The sequence below is a fragment of the Antennarius striatus genome, chromosome 20 (genome assembly GCF_040054535.1).
Source record: "Antennarius striatus isolate MH-2024 chromosome 20, ASM4005453v1, whole genome shotgun sequence".
Lineage (NCBI taxonomy): Eukaryota > Metazoa > Chordata > Actinopteri > Lophiiformes > Antennariidae > Antennarius > Antennarius striatus.
The window spans coordinates 11,934,937-11,958,185 of NC_090795.1; positions in this window are offsets into that span (position 1 = coordinate 11,934,937).

Consider the following 23,249-nt stretch of genomic DNA (forward strand, 5'->3'; position numbering starts at 1 on the left):
TCCAGTTGACACTGTTCTTACTAGCAATGCAAAATGTGCATATGACCACAGTAGTTCACATTATACTTAAGTTAAAGAGAAACCTTAAAGAAGGATATCATTTCTATAAGTTATAAGAAGCAGTTAAAGTGTGGGAGTTGCCAATAATTCACAAAAGTGCTGAAATGATGAATGGAAACAGCTTGATTTTAGAATAGCTTCAATTTTTTCCCGAGATTACAAAACCTAACGTTTCTAACTTTCCTAACTAATCTGAGTCTGTGTAGCATTGCCAGGCTAAAACAGAGATAAAATGACCCACCTCTGATGACTTGAATAGCTGTGGCATCCCTGTAGCTTTAGAAATGCAGCTGTATGTGGGTTTGTTATGGAAAGGGAAATGTATCAGTGCTCATAGGCTACACACTATGATATTGTGCAGTCGGTAGCGCACCATGAGATGACAGCATGTCTCCTTGCAAAGCCTGTTTTCAAATGTCAGTTAACAACTGTGAAGGGAAACGCCAAACAAGAGAACTGGAAAGTAGATACCGCTTCCTTAAATATGTCAAAGAACAGTATTAAACTGTTTTGAACAAAGGGAAGGTCTACACTCTACAACTGCAGCATCACAGCGGCTGCAAATTAAAGCTCCCAGTAAAATGGTTGTAAAGAAGTTCTGCAGTGCTATTGCTTTTCGATGCGTATCGATGCACACAGTCCATACAACAAGCTTCAGAACTATAACATTTTTATATTCATTCTCCACCGACCGACAGAAGAATCTAACTGTGCTTTCCTGTTAGCATTGGAAGACATCAACGCCTCCCCCCCCCCCACACACACACACTGGCACAAGGTTCCTATTAGTTAAAATGAGGCCTCAGTCTTTTCTTTTAACATTTTTATCATTGCTCACAGCTTGAACATGCAAGTACGAATCCTCTCCTTGACTTTGGGTGTGGAGTGAAGCGGTAATGATCATGGAGAGCTGGGGCGAGTGATCTGTCAGGTCTATAGCTAAACTCCTGGTATGTTATATGAGCATGCATGGTTTAGCATGTTTCAGGGCATGTGTGTATTAGGCCCTGCTGTGTGGACTTGTGGAAGCACGGTGGGGCTCGCTACATGGGGTTCTCTGTGGTGGGTCCCCGTGTGGAGCGCAATAATGACCTGTCGGAAATTCAGGCATTTGAATACAGGGATAATCCGCAGAGGTTATCTGACTAAATGAATTCTAACAGGCGCCTCGGCGAGCCCCCTGAGCCCCCTGAAAAGCATAATCTATTCTACTGGTCTCTTATCAAGCCTGACAAGAAAAAGAACCAAAATAAAACAAGCTTTGCTTGAAGAGAGAGATTTCTGTTTGAAATGAACTGTTGTTTAGTAGACGATAATTAGGCTTTCATATATAATAATGATGCCTCCTTGGATTCTTGCTCATGGATACTTCACTAGCATTGTGTTAAGCTTTTGTTTAAGGATTTACTCTGAACAAGCCTCATTAGACTGAAAATTATGTGTACGCCTGTGGTATCATCCTGCTTGAATCTCATCAAGAGGGCACAGGAGGCAATGTCAGTGTGGTGTAGGGTTCTCATTTTTACACCTAATGTGTTAAATGTATTAAATTGAAATTGAGGATTCTACCATAAGACATTTTTTTTAGTTGGAAAGTGTTAGTCTGTGGCATATGGCTCATTTTAGAGGTTTGAACAGTTTGCACATCAAGTTTCAAGTTTATTTATTCTTATATAGCCCAGATTCACAAACAATGTCTCAAAGGGCTTTACAATCTGCACATGGGCGATATCCCTCTGACCTTTGTGCACTGCGAGCAGTACGACCCTCACATCGGATAAGGAACAACTCCCCCCAAAACCCTTTTAACAGGGAAAAAATGGATGGGAGAAACCTCAGGAAGACTGCTGAGGAAGGACCCCCTCTTCCAGGAGTGGACAGACGAAGCTATAGATATCGCATGTACAGATTAACGACACAATAATAATAACAATTACAATAACAATAACAATAAAAATAATAAATGTATGACAAAGGCACGCTGATCCATCTAGTAGAGAGTCACCTCCAGCCGATGAAGCACACAGAGGTCACCGATTGCCAAGGATCCACCACTCTGAGGAGAGACCAAACAGTGCCTAACTCATTGTTCTCAAAAAAAATTACAGTGTAAGATTACCCTGCCAAAACAGAACCAAATGAGACAAAACCAGACTCTCCTAGTGGATGGTGAAACAGGACCATTGTGCAGCTTTTGATATCACAAGCCACGGAAGCAGACAGAGGTAGCTGGTTGCCGATGATCCACCACACAAAGGCCTGAGAGAGAGAACAGGAGAAGGAGGGAGAGAGATAGAGAGAACAGGGACAATAGTGGCGCTAGAGGGACCAGAATGCTCAGAGGGAGGCAGGGGCCTAACTGAGAAATCCTACGGCTCGTCGGCAGGACTAGGCTAAACCTAAACACTGAGACTGCCACCCCCGATATTACTTGTATGTTAGGTAGAACAGATACGTTTTGAGTCTAGATTTAAAGATATCTACGGATTCAGACTGTCTAATACCTATCGGGAGATTATTCCATAGTAAAGGGTCACGATAGGAGAAGGCCCTCAACATCAACATCAGGCCCTCCAACATCAGGTTTTGTTGAAGCCAAGGAAGTTTTTTTTTTTTTTAAGTTTCTATTGTGTTCACAATAATTGATTAAACTTTAAGCTGCAAGGGGCAAAAATCAGCATAAATCAAAAACGGGACAGCTTAAGGGAAAAGCATCACACCCTGACTAAGTGAGACACAGATGGCTGTTGCCGTAGTTAACATAAAGTCATTAATATGTTCCAGGCTTTTACTCTCTTGCTGCTAGTGGCTGTTAAATGCTTTATAAATTCTTACTCCAGCCTTACTGTATACTATAAATATTGCTGTGTCTTCTTGGGATCGTGATGCTGTACTCAGCTATATTATTATATTGCTCCGTAAACATAGAACTGCCAAGAGGGAAAATCATGTTGACATCCCCCTTCTTGTAATAATTACAAGTTAGATGTATGGGAGTTTACTTGTGGGAGATAATGTATTGCAAAACTGTATCAGCAGAGGCAATAAAAGCAGCTGTGCCCTCAGCAACACTGGCAAATAAAGTCAGTGGTTAAGTCAGAATTATCAGTGACGTGTTCACAAATACAAACAAAGTCCATATATATCCATTAGATTCAAACAGGGTTGTTCTAATAAAAAGAAAGCTGTGCTTTAATTGCAAAAAGTAATTGTGGCAAAAAAGGGGAAAACATCTAGGATTAAAAGCACACTCAGTAGACATGGGAAAACAATCTCATCGTCTTTTTTTTTAGTACGTGTGGGACCCCATCTCTCTACGTTTCATGGAAAAATGGTTCCATTATTCCCATAAAATTATGGAAAAGGCACCAAAAGAGAAGTGGGAAAAAAAATCCTGGATCTGCACCAAACTGGACGGTTGACAGTTTCCTGTGATGTTAAATGATTCCTGGGTGGCTACATCTAATTAAGGGTTTAAAAAAAAGTAGTTTGAAGCTGACTAGTACTGTCTGAAAAAGGAGGCCCATGCTAAATCCTCTTTGAGCTTGATACTGTCTTTACAACCTGTCTGTCAGCTGTGCCAAAGGTCCTTTACTGTCAGATATAAGCGACATTGAATCTGAACCCTCGATCTGTCAAAATTAATTTCTTGATGGAATCTTCAACCTATAATAATGCAATTAAATCAAATACTATTTCTCCTTATACCTTAGAGCTCAGAGTGAACCTTTACTGTCAGCATTCAATTAGGCAAAGCTTTTGAACTTCCCTTGGCACAGCTTGTCAAGCTGAATAATACAGACGTCACCCCTGAAGGTGAAAAGCATCTCCTGTGTGGATGGACACCTATTGTCTGTTGGATTGACAAGGGTTGATGCAACAGGGTAAAGTGAGTTAAGGCCTTCACACATATACATTGACACACTCCCTTTCTCCTCATCGTTCATCCTCACTCTATCCCCAGGGAGGGTATTTTTCATGCATTCGAACGTCCCAGCAATGACAAGCCTCTGACAACCCCTGCTTACCATGACACCTATGTGGGTCCAGAGGAGGTTTGCAGCACAGCGCCTCTTTTGACGGGCATTCTAGAGAGAAAAGACACATTATTCTGTCATAAAGCAACGTTTGATTGATTGGCATAGTCAAACTTTAAGGAGTGAGATATGGCACTGAAGACTTTGACACAGATTTATTTGAGTGTGCAACTATACAACCTCACAAAACTTTTATTTGCCATTGCATTATCCATTACAGTCTGAAATTATTTACTGTCAATATAAGAAAATGTAGAATGTAATCCCACATTTTAATTATAGCCTCTGAATCCTAATAACTGCATGCATAGGACTACGTACTTCCAAATGGGAGGGCACTTTAGAGATAGCTAATAGTGCCTGAATCAAACATTTCTAACAAATGTGTTTGTTAAAGCTGAAAATATCTTCAAAATGTTGCCTGACAACACTGTCCTTTTCATGTCATTACTGTTTTCCAGCTTGTAGTGACCAACTTTGTTGTGCTCAGGCACTGGCAGTACTTTGTGAAGATAAAGGAAACATAATGATGGTTATCCTGATAGGACAATCTTCTTCCAACACTTAGAACCAGAATTTTTGAAGATGAGAAACACTTTCCTGTTAGTCCTGTTGGAGGAGTTTCATCATCCTGGAAGAGGTTGGAATAATAATAATAACAACAGACGTAATTGGAAAGACCTGTGTGTTAAACAGGGTTGCAAGTATTTACTATAGATTAACTCAAAAAGAATAAACCAAAAACATTATCCTTGCAAACAGCCCATAATGCAACACTCTCTGCTGTGTCAGTTCTTTCTTGTCGAAGAGAACAACTCACGACACTCATTACAGCGCATTGCTCCACCGTCGCAGTCATCTATTCAGGCTTAGACACCAACCCGTCAATAGAGTTTCAGAAAGTGAGTTTATTAATAATTTTTGTGCTAATCAGAGACTACGTGAAAACATGCTCTGTCATGAAATGTTAACAAATCTCAAAAATAAATCCCTGATCTGTCCATACATCTACAAATCCACACATCTCTGATCTTCAGCATTTCTTAAACCATTTATTGGTTTGTTTGTCCGTTTGTTTCTTTGTGTGGTGATGGTTCTTAGCAGGATCTAGATCTGGGAATTTTTTAAAGGATTTTCAAACATTGTCAGATAATGTATGTGTAGGTTCTCAGTCACCCAAGTTGAGGTAAATCAGGAAGAGCAAAAAAAGGAATCAGCTTGGACTTGTATCTACATAAATGGATAAACAGAAAACACAACTTCTTTGGAGAAGGTAACATTACAGCAGTATATGCAGAACGTCAAGGACATAGACTGTACATGATGTAATGGATAAAAAATCTTTATGTTGTGATGCAGCACACAAGGACACATACATGAATTAAATTACATTTACTATATGCTAATAGTGTGGTATAGTCATTATTGAATTCGTCAAACTTTTTTTTATTTCTGTTCCTGTTTTGCTGGGCACTTACTCTTTGAGCCTTATAAGTAATGCCCTTACCATGGAGATACCTGTAATACACGTTAGAGTTGTTTGTGGCAGAGGGCAGCGCCTGGCCTTCACAAAGAGGCCACATCGGTTTCGGCTGATTGCAGCTGTGGCACTTGCTACGTGTGGCTGAAGGGACTGGCTACCTGCTGCACATTTTAGTCTCTGAATCCATCACTGCCTCTTCTTAAACCCACCACAGGGACAACTTCACAAGGTCAGTCGCCCACATATGCACACAGACTCTCCCTCAGCCACAGCTGACAACTTTTATTGTGAAATCAGAAAGTAGTATGGAAATGAAGTCGTTGTTTACATGAGGTGAGATGAAGGTGAAATATCAGCATGGCATGATAATTTGTTGTCACGACAAACTGGAGGCTCGATAACACACCTGAAAGCAGAAATACAAAAGTAAATTCTAAAATAAAATAAAATCCTTTTGTATATTAATCTGTTTTTCTAACAGATGCCATAAAGAGTATGTGAGTTGGAGATACAGAAGAAAAAAAAAGGAAGACAATAAAGAGCAGCTGCTGACAACTTCTACCTTTAGGGAAATCAAGTAGAAGGAAGCCTATTTCTGAAACAAATGTGAGACAAGAATTGTGACATTTTCCAAACCCACAAAGCACGGGACTCTGCAGACATTTTGGGTGAGTCCTTCCTCCTTCCCCCTCACCCGCTACTCAACCTCCATCACCATTCCTCAACATATTGCACCTGTTCAATTATTTAACCACTACTCTGTGGTCCGGTCTTGAGCTGCAGTGAGAGCTGTACCTGCCGATTAGAGCAGAGCGTGTCACCGCAGCCAGCAACGAGAGAGAGAGAGAGAGAGGAGAGAGAGAGAGAGAGAGAGAGAGAAAGAGAGAGTGAGAGAGAGAGATGCCTTCGGCCACATTATGCTGGTGGAAATGTCGTTACCTCTTTGTAGGCTTGTAATTTCCAGTCTTTGGTCTCCTGGGGGATCAGAGGATTTGTATGCATGTGAGTGTGCATTTGTAAAACAGCCATCCAGTGCATATGCATAAGGTCTTCATAATGGTGGAAAGGATTTTTGAAGGTAAAACTAACAAATTTGAATAAATCTCAAAATATCCAGATACTGAATATGGTTGTTAAAGAATAGATTTCTCTGAATTTTGGGAGAACTAAGGATCTAGATACAGCAGAGTCATCATAATTACTGACAAAATCAGTTACTGTCAAAAGGATTTTCATCCATCAGGTAAAGAGGCTGAAAAATCAACCATGAACCAGACAAGCTGTCTGTCATCTGATTGTTTTTGCCATCCTTAACAATTACAACAATAATAATAGATGGGTTTTTTTAAATGATATTTTTATCCTGTTTAACTTAAGTCTTCATCTACAGATTGCAATCATCTTATGTTAAATGAAGAAGAAATTATGATGAGAATCTATCCTTCCACTAGGGGGCACTATTCTTGCAAGTACAGATCTTGAAAGCCCAATTTCACTTTATTGTCCAAGGTTTAAGCATTTGTGGGGTTTTTGAGGTTGTATCTTCTTAAACCGTTGTTTGCACCACGGACTGCTGGAGTCGTAAGGTCTTCACTTTCCCAGCCCTTCTCTGACTGGCAGGGTCCAAGGGCTTAGGTAAAAACTGGAGACGGAGAGTTAAGGAAATACAGTGCATGCATTGCCTGATGGTGTGTGTGCAATTTAACCTACGGCTATGCTCATTGCTCTCCTTCCATGTCCTTTGTCCCACCAAAACCAGTTGGACAGTTTGAGTCTTACTTACTGGACATCTGTTGTCAGTTTCAGGCATAGATATTCAAATTGTACTAGATTTATTAATCTAAGTGTCACAGGGATTATGCAAATGAATAAGAAAAAGAAGAGAAAAAGATGGGAAATAAAGTTTAGATGTCAGTAAAGTTAGTATTCACCAGAGGGAGATAGTTTGGAGACAGCATTGGATCATGGCTGTGAGCCTCGTCCCCTTGTTGTGGCCTGATTCAAACACTGGATCCAAATATTGTCTGTGTTTTGGAGATGCTGAAGGGCCTGACACCTGCTGGAGTGGCTCTGCCAAGTTTTTTTTCTGAAGCAGATCTAGAAATGGACAGTTTGAACCAATATCAACATCACATATCAACATAAATGCAAAAATAAAGAAATGGATAACGAATAGAGCTTTTGTGCCTGATCCTTACTGAAGAAAAATTCGCACTCCTCTCAAGTTTAAGCAACTTGTGTCTGAGCATTTTAGCATCCATGAGCTAATAGTTATGGTTTGCTGCCTAGTATTTTGTTTTGGGTTTAACGCTGTACATAGCAGTTGACGTTTGTAAGAAGCTGGTGGACACTGAATACTTCTCCCCAGCAGGTACTGTATATACACAGACTATTAACAGTAACCACATTAGTTTTCCATAATATATGTGTGGGATGTATTGTTTGTATAGGAATTGTCAGTGTTTGTGTGTCCGTCAGTCCGTCTGTCTGTCCGTCCGTCCACCAAATATCTTCACAACCGTTGCACATTACTGGGGCGGCAAAGGGGATGAAACTGAGATGATGACCTTGACATTGAGAAAACTAGGTCAAGGTCAAATGACAACTTTTGTACATTTTTTCGCACATATTTCAAGAACCAGATAAGATAGAAAGACGAAACAAAAGGCGTTATATTCAGGGAGGCAAGGGGATGAAGATTAGATCACAACCTTGAGCTTGAAAAACTTGATCAAGGTCACATTTTCACTTTTATACCTTTTTAAGTACAAATCCTTGAAACCTGATGAGGTATAAGCACAAAACAAAAAGCAACATTTTCAGGAAGCCAGAGGCACAAAAATGTGTAGGTCAGGGTAAAATTTTGAATTCTGGGGTGTCGCGGGATGTTGCAGTCTCTGACTGCCTTGTTTTCATATTGTTCTGGGGTTGACCCGAAATTGAATTTTTTTGACCAATGACATGTTACGTCACAGAAATAACTGGTCACCGCATAACTGGTTAGGATGAAGATGAGAATTATGAGTCGAGTTCTTGTTACCCAGGTTTGTATAGCACATGCTGACAACGCGAGGATAAATGACATTGAACTTTCCAGGTAACCCCAACACAATTTGAGTGTGTTTTGAATGTAACTGGAACATACGATGCTGAGCAGCCAGACTGAAAAAGTTGCTTAAAGTATGAAAAGACAAAAAATAGTAATTATGAACATTCTTTTGTTTAAATTGATGGACCAGATGTTGGGAAAAAGAAATTCATAATTACAGACCTATATACTATTAACCATTAAAAAAAATTTTGTATAGTATTTTTATATACTATAAATATAATATACATTTTACACAGCATTTAAAGAAGGTTTAAATGCTGTGTAGGAAGTTCCCGGATCAAGTCACGTGCAGAGTTTGTATGTTCTCCATGTGTCTGCGTGGGTTCTCTGGCTTCCTCTCATCTCCAAAAACATGCACTTCAGGAAAATTGGTTGGTCCAAATTGCCTGTAGGTGTGACTGTGTGTGTGCGTGTTTGTCCGTCTAAATGTGGCTCAGCGGTGCACTGGCAACACGCCCGAAGTGTACCCTGCCTCACGCCCCCAGTCGGCTGGGATAGGTTCCAGCACCCAGTGACAGTGGAAGAAGCAGGTATTGAAAATGAAATAATGAAATATTTCGTCAGAAATCCAATTCCTGTATGCTGGACCCCTCAAGAAGCCTGGGGGCTGGACGTGGACGCAGGACACCACTTGTACAGCTCTTAGTTTTCCCGTCATGTTAAAAGCCACACCAAGAAAATGCTATTATCTATTCTCCTACAAAGTGAAAAATGCAATTCTCTTGCGATCAATTTGGCTGAAGCTCCTAAATGATATATTGTTAGTGTGTTTTTCACAGGTGCCAAAAGCATTTCTTCTATTGAAGACCACCACTCCTCCTTAAAGCCTGTTTCGACTTGTCCCTAATCTACCTGTGGGATTATACTGTACAGATTGGAAATAGATCACATAAGAAAATCTCAGTACCTGGAGTGATTCTTTCTTTCCTACCTTGGTGAACGTATATTGGCAGGCTTTGGGGCTCTGGCGCAAAAAGTGAATGCATGGGTTTCTGCAGATGACTGTGAGGCAAGGAAAGATTGAAATCTCCCTCCTTTCTGTCCGTGTGTGGTGGGGGAAATGGGTGAGTCTCCTCGAAATAGGCAGTGATAGATGAGGTACATGGAAGAAGACAGCAACCCCTGCTCTCCAGCCTGGCTGAATCAGGAAACTGTCTGCCAACTAAATACCTCTCTCACACTCTCATTATAATTTCGTCTCTTTTCTTTTGCCTTCTTATCTTCCTGTGTTTGCAAATCAATCGTTTTGTTAGTGCTTACCTGACAACAGATCTTTAGTAATTTAGTGCTTTATTTCTCTCCTTAAAGAGTACTACACCCTCTGCAGCTTCTCTGCTTCCATCAGGAATGTATACATATATATTGTTAGTGCTTTTATATATTTAAACATCTAAAAACAAACAAACATAAATATTTTTTGATTTAGATTCAAGGGTGGATTTTATGGGTACAGGTTTTGCAAAGTTCTTTAACAGATTTGCTCTCAGTGAACCCCCCCCCCCCACATAACTCACCGGTTGTGGTCTCTTGTGAAGGATGGGAAAGACTTCCAGGTCCATTGCACTGGGCTGAATGTCCAGTAATGACAGGTACAGATCATCTTTGACCTCTGACCTTTAAAAAGGTTCCTTGTTGAAACCCACTTGTCCAACGTAAATGTTGCTTTTTTGTCCTTTCAGTTGTGGCTTTACTCTTTTTCTAGCCTTTGGGTGCTTCTTTATTCATTGCTTGAATAAATGTACATGACCCCTTAAAATAACAAGCTCTGCCCCAGAGGGCACACTTGAGCGATGTGACATTCCAGCTAACCTGAGATGACTTTTAACGGAATGATGAGGGAAGGACGGTAGGAGGATTTGAGGGAAACACAGATGATAAGGAGGGATGGCAGGCTGGACGAAATCAAATCAGCGTAAGCAGATACATTAAGCAGAAAGGGTTAGGGAGAAAATATGAAATAAAAAATAACAGAAAAAGAGCCTTTGTTGTCTGGAAGAAGCATCGGCTATTATCTGTCTGCTACTCATTAGTCCTTAAAGATCTTTATATAGTTATTGATTCACATTTGACTGCTCACTCTTGTATGAAACACCTACACGTCTAGTTTAAGGTCTATTCCAAACTCAATAGTTATTCTTCATCTAATCAGTGGAAGTTAATGCTTTACAAGCAGTCCCTATAAAATCTTCAGCGTTCCTAATGAGTCTGTTGTGAGATCATAATGACCGTAGAAAGAAATGTGGCTGAGGGTATTTCAGCTGGGTAAAGACCTGCATTGGTCTCCCTCTTCTTCCTGGCAGTCACGTCCAGAGAGAACAAATACTTTATTTCCTTTTCCTGCTAAACGGTTTTTATGTCTTGCTTTGTCTATTTATGCACCGTAGAACATTCAGCACACACTATTTTTTTCTGTCTGCAGTTTATTTTAAAGGGTGGACATTTTGATGTGGTGTTGCATTGCCTTTCATTTAAACGCTTAAAAACATTGTCTTCCATTTATACTTTTAATGAGTCTTTTGTTTAGTTACATATTTATGCATGTAGTTATTGAGTTTGTCATGACAGCGGTAATAAACTCAATTCTGCACTACATGTGAAGTGTTTTAAATTAAAAGCAGAGATGGGAGACTTTAGTTTCAAATAGTTTGTTTAGTTGTTCAATCACTAAGCTGCTTCCCAACATTGTTTTAAACAAAATTTCTTCCATCCTCTTCTCTTCATTTAAACAAACTGTGTCTATTTACTTCCCTTCACAGCTTAGAATTAATTCACAATTGTTTTTGTGTAAATTTCCTGTTACAAATTTACTGCATTAACAGAATAGTGCTCTAAATTCTTCGTGCATTTAACCAGCCAATGATGGCTGTCCTCATACTGTATTTCACTAATATTTTCACATTTTCAAAATATAGAAAACAATTTATTCAATCTGTAAACACATTTGGATATTTAATGTCACCAAAACTTTACAATTGCTCAGTTTTATTGTGAGATGGCCTGAATGAATGATGAGGAACATTTAAAATCATTCATGCAAATAATTCATTGACTGCATATGGAATCCAGGGCTGAAACAAACTATTACTATATCTATTGTAAGATTAATTGGTGGGAATATTACTGCAATAAATGAAAGACCCAGACATTTTGTCAGCAATTATTAATGCTTTAACATGTAACTATATTCATTGCTGCTGATGGGGACTTCTAAGAAGCTAAGGAGGACTTCTGGATGTTTAAGTTCTGACTATGCCTTCCATAACAGAAGTGTGTCAGGTGGTTGAAGATGAAGGAATGAAGGAGGCATCTTGTGCGAATGGTTCTGTTACCTGTGCCTCCTTACCTTTGGTTTTGTTTGGCATAAAACACTTAAATGAAATCGGATCTTATCTGGGATTTAGGTCTAAGTACATAGTGTTGCTTCTGCACTCAGAGCAATGCCATTTAGCCACAGCCCTCAGGTTTGGTGAAAACTAGTTATGGCCTTTTGTGTTTACTGTGATCTTATAAGTAAAGCTTCAGTTTGCTCATTGAGAGACCCTGGCCCAAACAAAAACCTCAAAGCAGATTAAAAACAGCAGGTTAGACATGACTCAGCTAGCTATCATTTGTACCACCATTAAATATTTTTCTTCATATATTTGTTAAAATTATCAGTCTTGACGTTACGTTACATATTTGATGCTTAGAAACAGTAAAAAAATAAATAAATTCATACAGCTCACGTGACTTTGCATCTTAATTATGTCGCATTGCTGCTATGTAAGTGTTTATTTTAAAAAAATTCAAAATATGACTCAACTGTGAATGTTGTTTGAACATGAGCGACAGAACGACTTTCAGCATTTGTGATATTATCTGGTCTACAAAAATGGGTAGTTAGTAGTTGTTGATCTATAAAAGAGTTTTCATATTGATCACTGATAATCTAATAAATAGTATACAAATTGTCTAAGATATTTCATGGCTTCTAAAGAAATGTTAAAACATTTATAATTTTCGCAAGATATTTAAAGCTGCTGTTGTAATGACAAAAAGTATTTTGCATGTTCACCAAAATAGTTGCAAAAAAGAGAATTTAAAGATGAAAAGCGTTTTATGACATAGTATTTGCCAATGTTCATTTAATTTATGAGGCAGCATGAGCAGCAAAACTGATTCACTGCAGCCTTCTGATTCTGTGTGATCTAATAGCTGATCTAAAAGCATCGTCACACTTTGAATTGTTTCACCACCAGAGTCAGACAAATACATGAAAGATAATAATACTGGAATTATATTTGACAGTGGTCACGATGTCCTGAAAAATCACGAGGGAAAGATATGCATGTAAAGCTTTGGTGTAATGAATGAGGCATTCTACCACAAGCATGGTCATATACTGTATACTACACATTCACAAATACAGTTGATGCTGTTGAAGAGCTTTTGTCAGCCTCTTAAAACATTGGAGCTTTGATTGTGCATTTCTGTAACATGATGCGATCTAGCCAAATGACATGGATTTGAGTGACTTCTCCCCCCACTAATGTTGTATTCAATAAAGATAATGATGATGGAATAATGCTAATTAATCAAGTCACACTGCAGACATTTGGATGTCAGCTTTACCATCCATTCACTTCAGTCAGTCACACACAGGACTGTTGGAACTTCTGTGTTTCTTTATTCAACATTATCATGCTTGTTGTTTGAGAAAATCCAAAAATAATCCTTTTTCTTTTTTGTGGTTTGTTTCACAGATAATTTTGAAAGTCTAAAAAGGTAAGATACTATATTTTCAAATGCAAAACTGGTTTATTTAAGCTGCAAAATCTTCCCATCTCCCCCTCTGCCAGTCATTACTGCTGCTGCCCTGCTTGCAGGTTGCTGCTGCATTGTCTACATCTAGGAGGTAGTTCAGGGGTGGGTTTGATAACATTTGATGACATTCAGGTGAGTGCTATTTTTACAAAGTTTTAGAAATAAGAAGAGCAATTTTTTTCACTGGAATCCTACATGTCTTACATACAGTATTAAGATATTGTTACCTTCAAAAGATATTTAAGCTAAGATTAGTTAATGTTAATACTCTAGCATAACTGCAATCAGGTGTAAATGGCCACATGAGTTTAAGGTAGGATCACAAGTTCCTGCTTTGCCAAAGTCCCTTCTCATTTTTTTTTTTTTACACACACATCGCTTTTACACACTGGTAACACATAAGACCCACTTAATGTTACACGAAGGATTTTTATCAGCACTTGTCGCTGACCAACACCACCATTACGGTGCTGATGATAATCAATCTTAAATCAATTAGTCTGTAATTGCTGAGTCAATGGGGTGGGCTGGTTAAATATTGATAAGCGTCTAAAAGGCCCATCAGACACTATCGACGGCTCGGGGAAACAGACAGCCTTGCTTCAGCTGAGCTTGGAGAGGGGAGTGATGGAGAGGTGGCTCGGGGGCTTGGGTCATATTCTAAACTCAAGCTGGCCATTCCAGTGATCAATTCAAACCTCACTATGACTGGCTGTAAGCTCCACTCCACTGTAGCCTCAGTATTATTGTTGGAATTAGTTACTCAGGTTGTCAAGACAAGAACCTCTTTGAGACATGGCTCTGGGCATTATGCACATCCATGAAACCATGAACGTAACTGGAAAAACGAAGTCATATGTATTCCAGTGGCAAGACAATGGGAAAACTTGAAAACCGTGTGAAGACAAGGCTTCTTTTAATTAACATATTGTGTATACTGAATATGGTTGCAATACAAAGGTACATTCTATACAATCAACATGTATTGAAAATTACTGTGCCCGATGGAACAGAGTTCCCCTGCATAGCCAACGTGAACTATGCACGTTGGTGTTATGGCTGCTTTGCTTGCATATTTTTAACAACTGTATTATCTGTTAGGAAAGCCTTAAAAGCCTTATATTAGTGTGTTTTTTTTAATCACAACAAGATCAACTTTCATTTGTTTTCCTTGTGCAGCCGTGCATAATTACTACATACTGTATGATAATTAGATGTCGCTGGAGCTATAGCATCTCATCATTTTTCAGCACGCTGCAGTAATTGATCAGCATGTGGCAAAGGTGTTCTTGCGTTTCCTGACTGCTCACCGTTATGAAGGAGGTTTAGCTTTTGTCAGCCACCAAATACTATTATCTTAAATAAAAACTTGTATTTATAAAAAATGCAATCTCTAGCACCAGACATCTAATCTGATCATGCAGTGATATTGAAAACATGGGTCAATTAATCATGTTGTTATAGTATGAATATACTTCCTTAAGAAATATTAGTTGCCATTCCTATAATTTTTCTCCTCCTTCGTGAAGTTAAATTCATATCAGATGCATCAGTAAGGATTAGAGATGCCTTCATGCTTGTCGTTTCAAGCAATAATTGAGCAATTAGTGTTGATACTTCATGTTAAGCTGTTTAAGTTTAGCAGGCAGCATGTTTATGTGGACTACGCTGAAACAGAACTCCTTCTTGTATGAGAAAAAAACAACAAGATAGTGTGTATAAGGATTACATATATTTGTCACTCATACCCTGATCACAGTTTGGGTTGATGTGCGTTAGACCTATGTGTAAAATAAATTACATACTGGATTGCCTTCTTTCTGGTTGAGTGTGAAAGAGTTTTCAGAAGCCCACCATCTCAGAAGCCCACTGCAGGTTGAACACCACCAGCACACTATGTCTTTTTAAGCACACAGATAAAGGTTCATTATTCAAGGTGCCATACACTATAATATACTGCGAAAAAACAATCCTCTCAAGATACTTGAGAAATCATGTAGTTTTCATTTGGCAGCATAAATGTGCTTGGCACAACAACCAGGATTCTCAGTTTTCTCCCCCCCCCTCTCTCTAATATATATATATATATATATATATATATATATATATATATTTCATATATGTATATATATGTAACTGCTGTGTACCCGTCCCGCCAAGAATCTACACACACGGGCTGGTTGGATGATGTGGTTTTACTTAGGGTAGCTGCAATGAGTGGTCAACAACAGACACATACAATGTGGTAACCACCTCCACTGTTAAGGCGTCGGAGCAGGGTGCTGGGCAGAACTGACGCCAGTATTTGACATATTACTATTTTTACAATTACCTTAACTGCATATAAAATGTCTTAATATAATGAATTTTAACAAGTGATCGTATAGTGGTGAATGTTTTTTACAATTAATGGCATACAACATGTTTTAACTTATTTTAACCAACATCATCCTTTTTTAAAAAATGTTTTATGAATTAGAAATATGAAATAGAAAATAGAAATATGAAACGTACAATCCAAGACTCATTTATATAAAATAAATAAAGAAGTAGCCTAATGGCGCTCTTTAGAGGTAGCCAACAGATAATACAGGCTTTGCCTAAAAAGGCGGGCAGCGCAACACATGTATGTCTTGAATTAATAGTAAACGTCACGCGTGGCACAACATTCGACCATCTTACCGGAGCAGGGTGCTAGGCAGAACTGACACCAGACATCTGCTTCCGATCTGTTTTATATAGACTCCAGTAGAGGGCGCTATTGAACCTCTCAAAGCAGGGTGAACTATATGCATACTTTAGCAGGAATTTCACAAAAATAAATAAAGTGTTTCATATACACCTTACATATAAATATATATAAAATAATGTGCAGAAGCTCTGCAGTATACCTTATTTGCTGTTACCATTATTCCAAAAGCTTAAGAAAGGACTTGACCAAGGACTTTGTCCTAATTATCATGCTGGCTAAACAAGCTGTGTCGGTTAAATGGCGTTTGCAACAGGTGCAACCTCTGGCTGCTTATAGCAGCTACTTCCTGACACTCCCAATCAGTTTGATTGATTGGCTCCTATAGCCACTCCCTAACTCTGATTGGCAGCTTAACGACAGGGAGGGGGAGGAGGATAGCTAAAGAAGACAGCACATTTTATTGTCCAGTACTAAGCCAAAATCGGTTTCTTAAGATGTATGTGTGCAAGTGCCTCAGTTGTTGGCCCACAATAAAGGCAGCATCTGAAAAATATTCATCCATAATAATCTGTCTGGATTCTCTTCTTTGGCTTTCCCAAAACCTGTCACATCTATCAAGATTTGTTGGCTGCTGGAGTCCAATTGCCCCTTAAAACGCATCAATCTCACTGAATGCCTGCGACAACTTATGCTGACTGTCCAAGTGACTCGTGAAATAACCAACTCATACCAAACCGCTGTAGAAAAGTGATCTGTCTTCGGAAAACAATACTCACAGTCATGCTAGCATCTATCTGCATTTGTTTCTCACATGCAGTTAAATAGCATTAGCCTTTGAGAAGGGCGATTAGCCTGTGATTTGATAGAAATGCTTTTCTTTTACTGTTATAAATCAAGACAGGGTTCAGTGTTTCTAATTTGATGTTGACCCTTCCTTTGTGTCTTGTCTTGAAACAGCGTGCTTAGATGCCTTCTGCTACCAGTAAGACTCTAACATAAGATGCGTCCATACAGCAAAGTATCCACAAAGGCTTTAATTGAAACAGTTTAAATCTGGCATTAAGTCTTTGATACAGAGCCTTCTCTCATCTCCTCTGCTGAATTTCGCCTGCTTTACTAACGGTCTTGATTAAATCCTTTTAATCACAGATGTTTTTTGACAGTGCACTTTGCCAGTTCTCACTTTCACAATTGATTCTAAATATGTGATTTAGAAGTTGATTTAAGTGATAAATATGATTTGCCTCATTTTTCATCTTAGTAACTGTCAGTCAGTCATCTTCAGATTACCACCGCTGTATCCGCCGCAGCGGGTCACGGGGAGCCGGAGCCTATCTCGGCGGCATAGGGCATGAGGCGGGGGACACTCCGGGCACGACACCAGTGCACCGCGGAGCCACACACAAAGACATACAACCATGCACACGCACACTCATCCCTACGGGTAATTTGGAACGGCCAATCAACCTGAAGCGCATGCTTTTGGAGGTGGGAGGAAGCCGGAGAACTTGGAGAGAACCCACGCAGACACAGGGAGAGCATGCGAACTCCACACAGAGCGGGACTCGAACCCAGATCCGCCTTGGTGTAAGGCAGCAGCGCTAACCACCGCGCCACCGTGCCGCCTGCTCAGCCAGCCTTTTCAAGATAAATAAATAATTTAAAAAGGTAGCTGTAAATAAGGGCACACTCCAAAATTAAACAAAAAATTACCATAATAACTGGCTGGGTTGTAGATCAATAATGAAAATCAACTATTACATGGCCAGATAGTGCCAAAGTATTCAGCTTAATGAACAGATATCTCGCTTTTACTGAAAAGGCTTTAACAAGAATTTTCAACCTTGGTCCCAGTCCCAATCCACAGTATTTTAAATTACTTCATGACGGGTTTGTTGTTGTTATGCCTAACATGCAGGCTAAATAATTCATTTGCCAAATAAATCCCTTTTGCAATTTACTGGTCAATGAAGTCCAAGGGTATTTAGCAGAATGCAGTTGCTCATCGTGAATTTAAAAAAAAAAAAAAAAAGCCATGGATTTAATTAAAAAGCAATCATCAATTAACAGCAGTATTCTTTTTTAAATGCTCATTACAGCTTCTGAAATAGTCACTAGACACTTGATGTATGGGAGGAAAGGTGAAATTTCTTGTAACTCAGAGCAGGTTGACTTCTCATAGACTCCCCATTGGTAAAATTCAAATCACCCAGCAAGTGTATGCATGACTGGAATAAACACCATAGAGTTCATACAAACCTACCTGGCATTGTAGGTTTAATCAATTCCCATGTTAACCTGAAGGCAACAATACTTTTCCTTCTAAATGCTCTTGGCTGTTTTGTACTGGCGAGCGATTAAATTAATGCTAAACATAAAACAAGCGGAAATAGTATTTTCACTGCCAGCTCAGGATGGGACAAGTGGGAAGAACAATTGAATAGAAAAAAATAACAGCAGCTAAATATTTAACCTCAAACCCTGACAGATTTGGAGTTGACACTTTATTTTGCCTTCTTGTCAGGTCTGTATTTCTAGACGTGAGAAACTTTCATTCAAACCCATAAAACAGTCATCCAAGACTTTGATCCAGAAGGAAACCAAGATGTACAAGCAGCCCGCTGATGATTAATGAGAGGATGAATTTGTGTGTCTCATGTGTAAATCATTATTTTCTGAACTTGGAAACTGGGATTTATTTGTATTTGTACATCATCTTTTTCAAAAACTGTTGTTTTGACATAACTGTACAAGGAAGGACTTCAAATATTTTCCACTCTACGGAATAGCATTGATGTATAGCTTTCTTCTCAATACAGTGTCCTAGAACAGAAAAAAAGACACTGTGACTAGTCAGTTCTTCAGAATCATATGGGCTGACATTACTGACATTTAGGCCCTTTCTGCAGACTGATTCATGTCATGTCTCTAATGATGCTAAAGTGGCAGATATGCTGTGCGTCTGCTGGATTTTTATTGACGACGAGTGTATTTGAGAAACCTTTGTAACTTCCCTTTGATAGTTCTCCCGTTGCTCAGTTAAATGTGAAGAAGAATCAAGCACATGCTGCTTTGACGACATTAAATCCTGTTAGGATTAGTGATAAATGCCTCTCAAATATTAGTTAATCACTGGCTGGTGAGAAACACAGCCTTTTGGGCGCCTTGATTTTCTTTATGCAATTGCAGATTATCTGCTATTATCACCTTCTTTAATGTGTAGAAAATGCAGAAGCCATGCCTGAAATATCATCTTGTTGATTGGAGAACTAGGCATGAATAGATTACCTCCTGATCTATTTTACAAGTGAGAGTGTGGCTTATGTGTTGTGTGCAGGGCAGGCCAATATTCATCTGAGGGGTGGGGGATGGTGCGGGATAGTATAGAGCTATTTTTAATCAAACAGCCCCTCCAGCAGTTGCCCACCAGGTAAATTGCAGTGTCTCCTTCTGACACATACTGGGGAAGGAGAAAATGCTCCTCGCGTGTCGGCTGTGCTTAATTCTGGCTTGCAGTTGTGCTGGGCTTTAACAAGGCTGCAGCGAAAGCAATGCACAGGAATCAGCTTGCATAATTGCAGTATTGTGCAATCATGGGAACTGACAGGGGTTTTTGTTTTGCTGTCACAGATTGCCTCATGTCATGCTGGGCATGCATGCAAGCACCCATGCCAGAATGGCAGGTTGAATTTGAATCACGCAAGTGTTCCTGCATGGTATCCTACAAGACACATGGCCAACAGAAGTCTAACATGTGTCCGTGAACACTGTTACCATCAGTCATTGTTGGCGCCTGTAATGATGTAAAAAGAACGAGCTACATTCAATAGAAGTAGATTGTAACACAAGCCGCAAATTATAGTGAAACATGAAAGTGAGCAGTCATTGTGGTGGAGAACGAAGACAACATGAGATAAACAGGAAATGAAAAGTATGGAGCAGTCATGAATATTAATATTTGCAATTGTTTTGAGTCTTTTGGTCTCATTCAATGGAATGGGATTGTGATTGACAGGCAGATAGCAATGGCACACCAATCAATCAACCACTTGAATGAGCAGTATTCCCAGCACCATATGCTACCTATGTAGGACACTGTCTCTTGGATGCGCAACTAATCTGCATTTTTTATAATTTGATTTGAATGACTAACAAGACCCACCAAGTGGATACTTGTAGAAAGGGCTGAATATTCAGTGAAAATGTTAATGCATCATTTTATGGAAATTAGGCACTAAGCCAAGAAGGAGCAGATTCACAAACACCTGTTTGCTTTTGATGTTCTGCCACAAACCTGCAGTCATTTCAGTCTGCAAAGGAAAGACTTAAGCTTGAAGTACTTCAAGTATAACTTAGACTCAGCTGAGTTAATGCATCCATAAGGCACATAACATGAAGGATAAAATAATTAACTAATCTATTCAAACATGTTTACCAAAGGAATTCTTTCTCTTAAAGAGAAAAATACAGCTGGAGCATGGGACATTCAAAAAGCAGTTTTTCCCCACGAATACGAATTCATCATCTTTACATAAACTCTGTCTTTATCACTCCTCCTGGATAATAGAGGATTCCTCATTCTTAAAAATCCATTTTCCCCAGATTTAGATTATGAGAAGAAGACGAATAAAATATTTAGTTGTACTGGCACGCAGCCATCAATAACCAGTGGGTTATAGCAAAGAATGGTTCAGGAAGAAGCAATGGGAGTCCAGTTGTGACTTCAGACTTACTGTAGAAATGGACTTGTGTAAGTCAGCAGCAGGCTGTAGTAGCAGGAAAGGAAAAAATAAACTATATTTTATTAAAATCAAAACCAAGAGGTGAGAAAGGGAGAATGACATGGATACATTTCAAGGTAATCAACACCTCTACCTGGTTTAGAATGTGTCTCTCATCTTCTGTGATGAATTCCCTTAAGCAAGCTTGACAATTATCTCATGTTCTGTCAAACCAAATAGCACTACAGTCACACAGTCACAGATTATTTTAAAGACAAAAGACTGTGAAACACAAAGCTTCTTCAAATTTCACTTTAACACCCAGCACTGTTTGCAGAATGTCTGCTTCCAGTGTGCTGAGTTTCACGGGCATGATTGAAGGGTGTCAGAGGAACACCTCTGACACCCTTCTGTATGAGAGTAAAGTCAGAATTTTGAGATGATAGAATTCTGAGGACAAAGTCCATCATCAAAAATTTATCAACAAAAACATGTCTTAACAGAACATCTTTTTTTTTTCTTTTTCTTTATGATGCAATGATTAAACTGCCTGTTTTTAGTTCAATGTTATGAATTTGAAAAATAAAAAGTTCTTGTGTATTATGTGTTCTGCACCCCACTTCAAAATTCAAGTAAGATTTTTTGACAAATATACGACGCAGTGCAAATCTTTTCCCAAACTGTGAATCGCAATCAAGGATTTCAATTTTTTTCTAGATGGATGTCCAAGGATAGTGGACACCTACCTAAGCTCTTGGTGTAATATGTGGCCCCTTTGTGATACCTAATTTTAAAAACTCTGACATCCTCAACTGGTCTCCACTGTCCGACTTTAGGTGTTTTGAGCTCTATATATTTAGTTTTGTGAGTTTAAGACACCAGTATTAACTTTCATTAAAATGGATGACTTTGCAATTTACTTTCATCCTCATGAGCCTCTTTGATTTTGTGGGCTTTAAGATGCATTTGTGGGAAAATTAGATATAAGGATGAGATTAATAATTCAAGACCAGCTAATTTAAATGGTGTTTATTTATTCTGATTAAGGTATGTGGTGCGTTCTGTCCTTTTTAGAAAGCCACTAGTTGGAATTAAGTATCAGTTCATGTTAATAAAAAAAAAAAAGGTTTCTTGACATGTGGACAGTCAAAGCTGTGCTAAGCTGCCAATTGTCAATTACTTCCAATTGCATCCATGTGTTTAATAATAGACCAACAAAATGTTGAATTTCTCAGTTGAGAAACTTGATGGGCAGTTTTATGTAAAACTGGTAGAGCTCAAACAAATAATTGTTTTTATTTTGAAAAGAACAAATAATTCAACATCTCCTATCCTTTGCATTTAAACACTGCAGCATAGTCAAATATCATTATACAATTTTACTGGTACTACTATTACATTCTACGTTTCTGCTTCTAAATAAAAAGGGTATCAGAGACATGTACCTTTCAGTGACCAGAGTGGCGACTAAAACCATCTATTGCCATGTCTGCCATTGATGCAGCTCGAAATTGCATGTGTTGAAATGCTTTTTCAATTCATCATACTGACATTGGGTACTTCAAATGTGGTCACTGTTCTTGGCGTTCAAATATTGTCAAGTCCCAGCAGGGTAGACTTAAGACTGAGCGAGCTTTGGAATTGAGATGATAAGACCTGCAGGGTGTTTTTTTTTTTCCCCTCAGTAAATGAGCACAGACGACCACTGCCCCAGGAGTCGATGTTTAGAAGTGAAGTTTTAAATTTAAATAGACTCTGCCTCACAGTGTAAGTGTAAAATAACTCTTCCCTTCCCCATACATTTTGTTGCTGTATTAGCAGCTATCATTTTTGTGCTGTTTGTATTTTCCTCCTCTCAAAGGAAAGGTGACAGTAGTGCATGCGTGTATAAAATGTTATGGTTGGAAATTTTCTTTGGGCCAGCCAGCTCTAGGCTGAACTTCTGCTGCACTGTCTTTGAATTACTTTGCTGCATACATCTGACCATGCTATGTCTTTCATTTTTCCTGAATGCGTTACTTTCTTTTAACTTTAGACCAATTATATCGAGACATCCTAAAATAAAATGTTTAAAGGCACTGTCAAATCGTTGTCAATTTATGTGTTTTGAAATCTCTTATTTCATTACTTCATTTGTCTTTCTTCCTTGCATATTGTACACAGATATCTTGTCATGTTTGTAATTACATGCTACCTTGATAAATGAGCAACTAATTACCTACATTTTTTTTACAGTACAGGTAATTTGAAAGAACGAAGCAGCACAAATTGTCCGGCATATAAATCATGCATATACTTCTGTGGTTTACTGTCATTAGAGTTTCCTGACATAATGATAGTG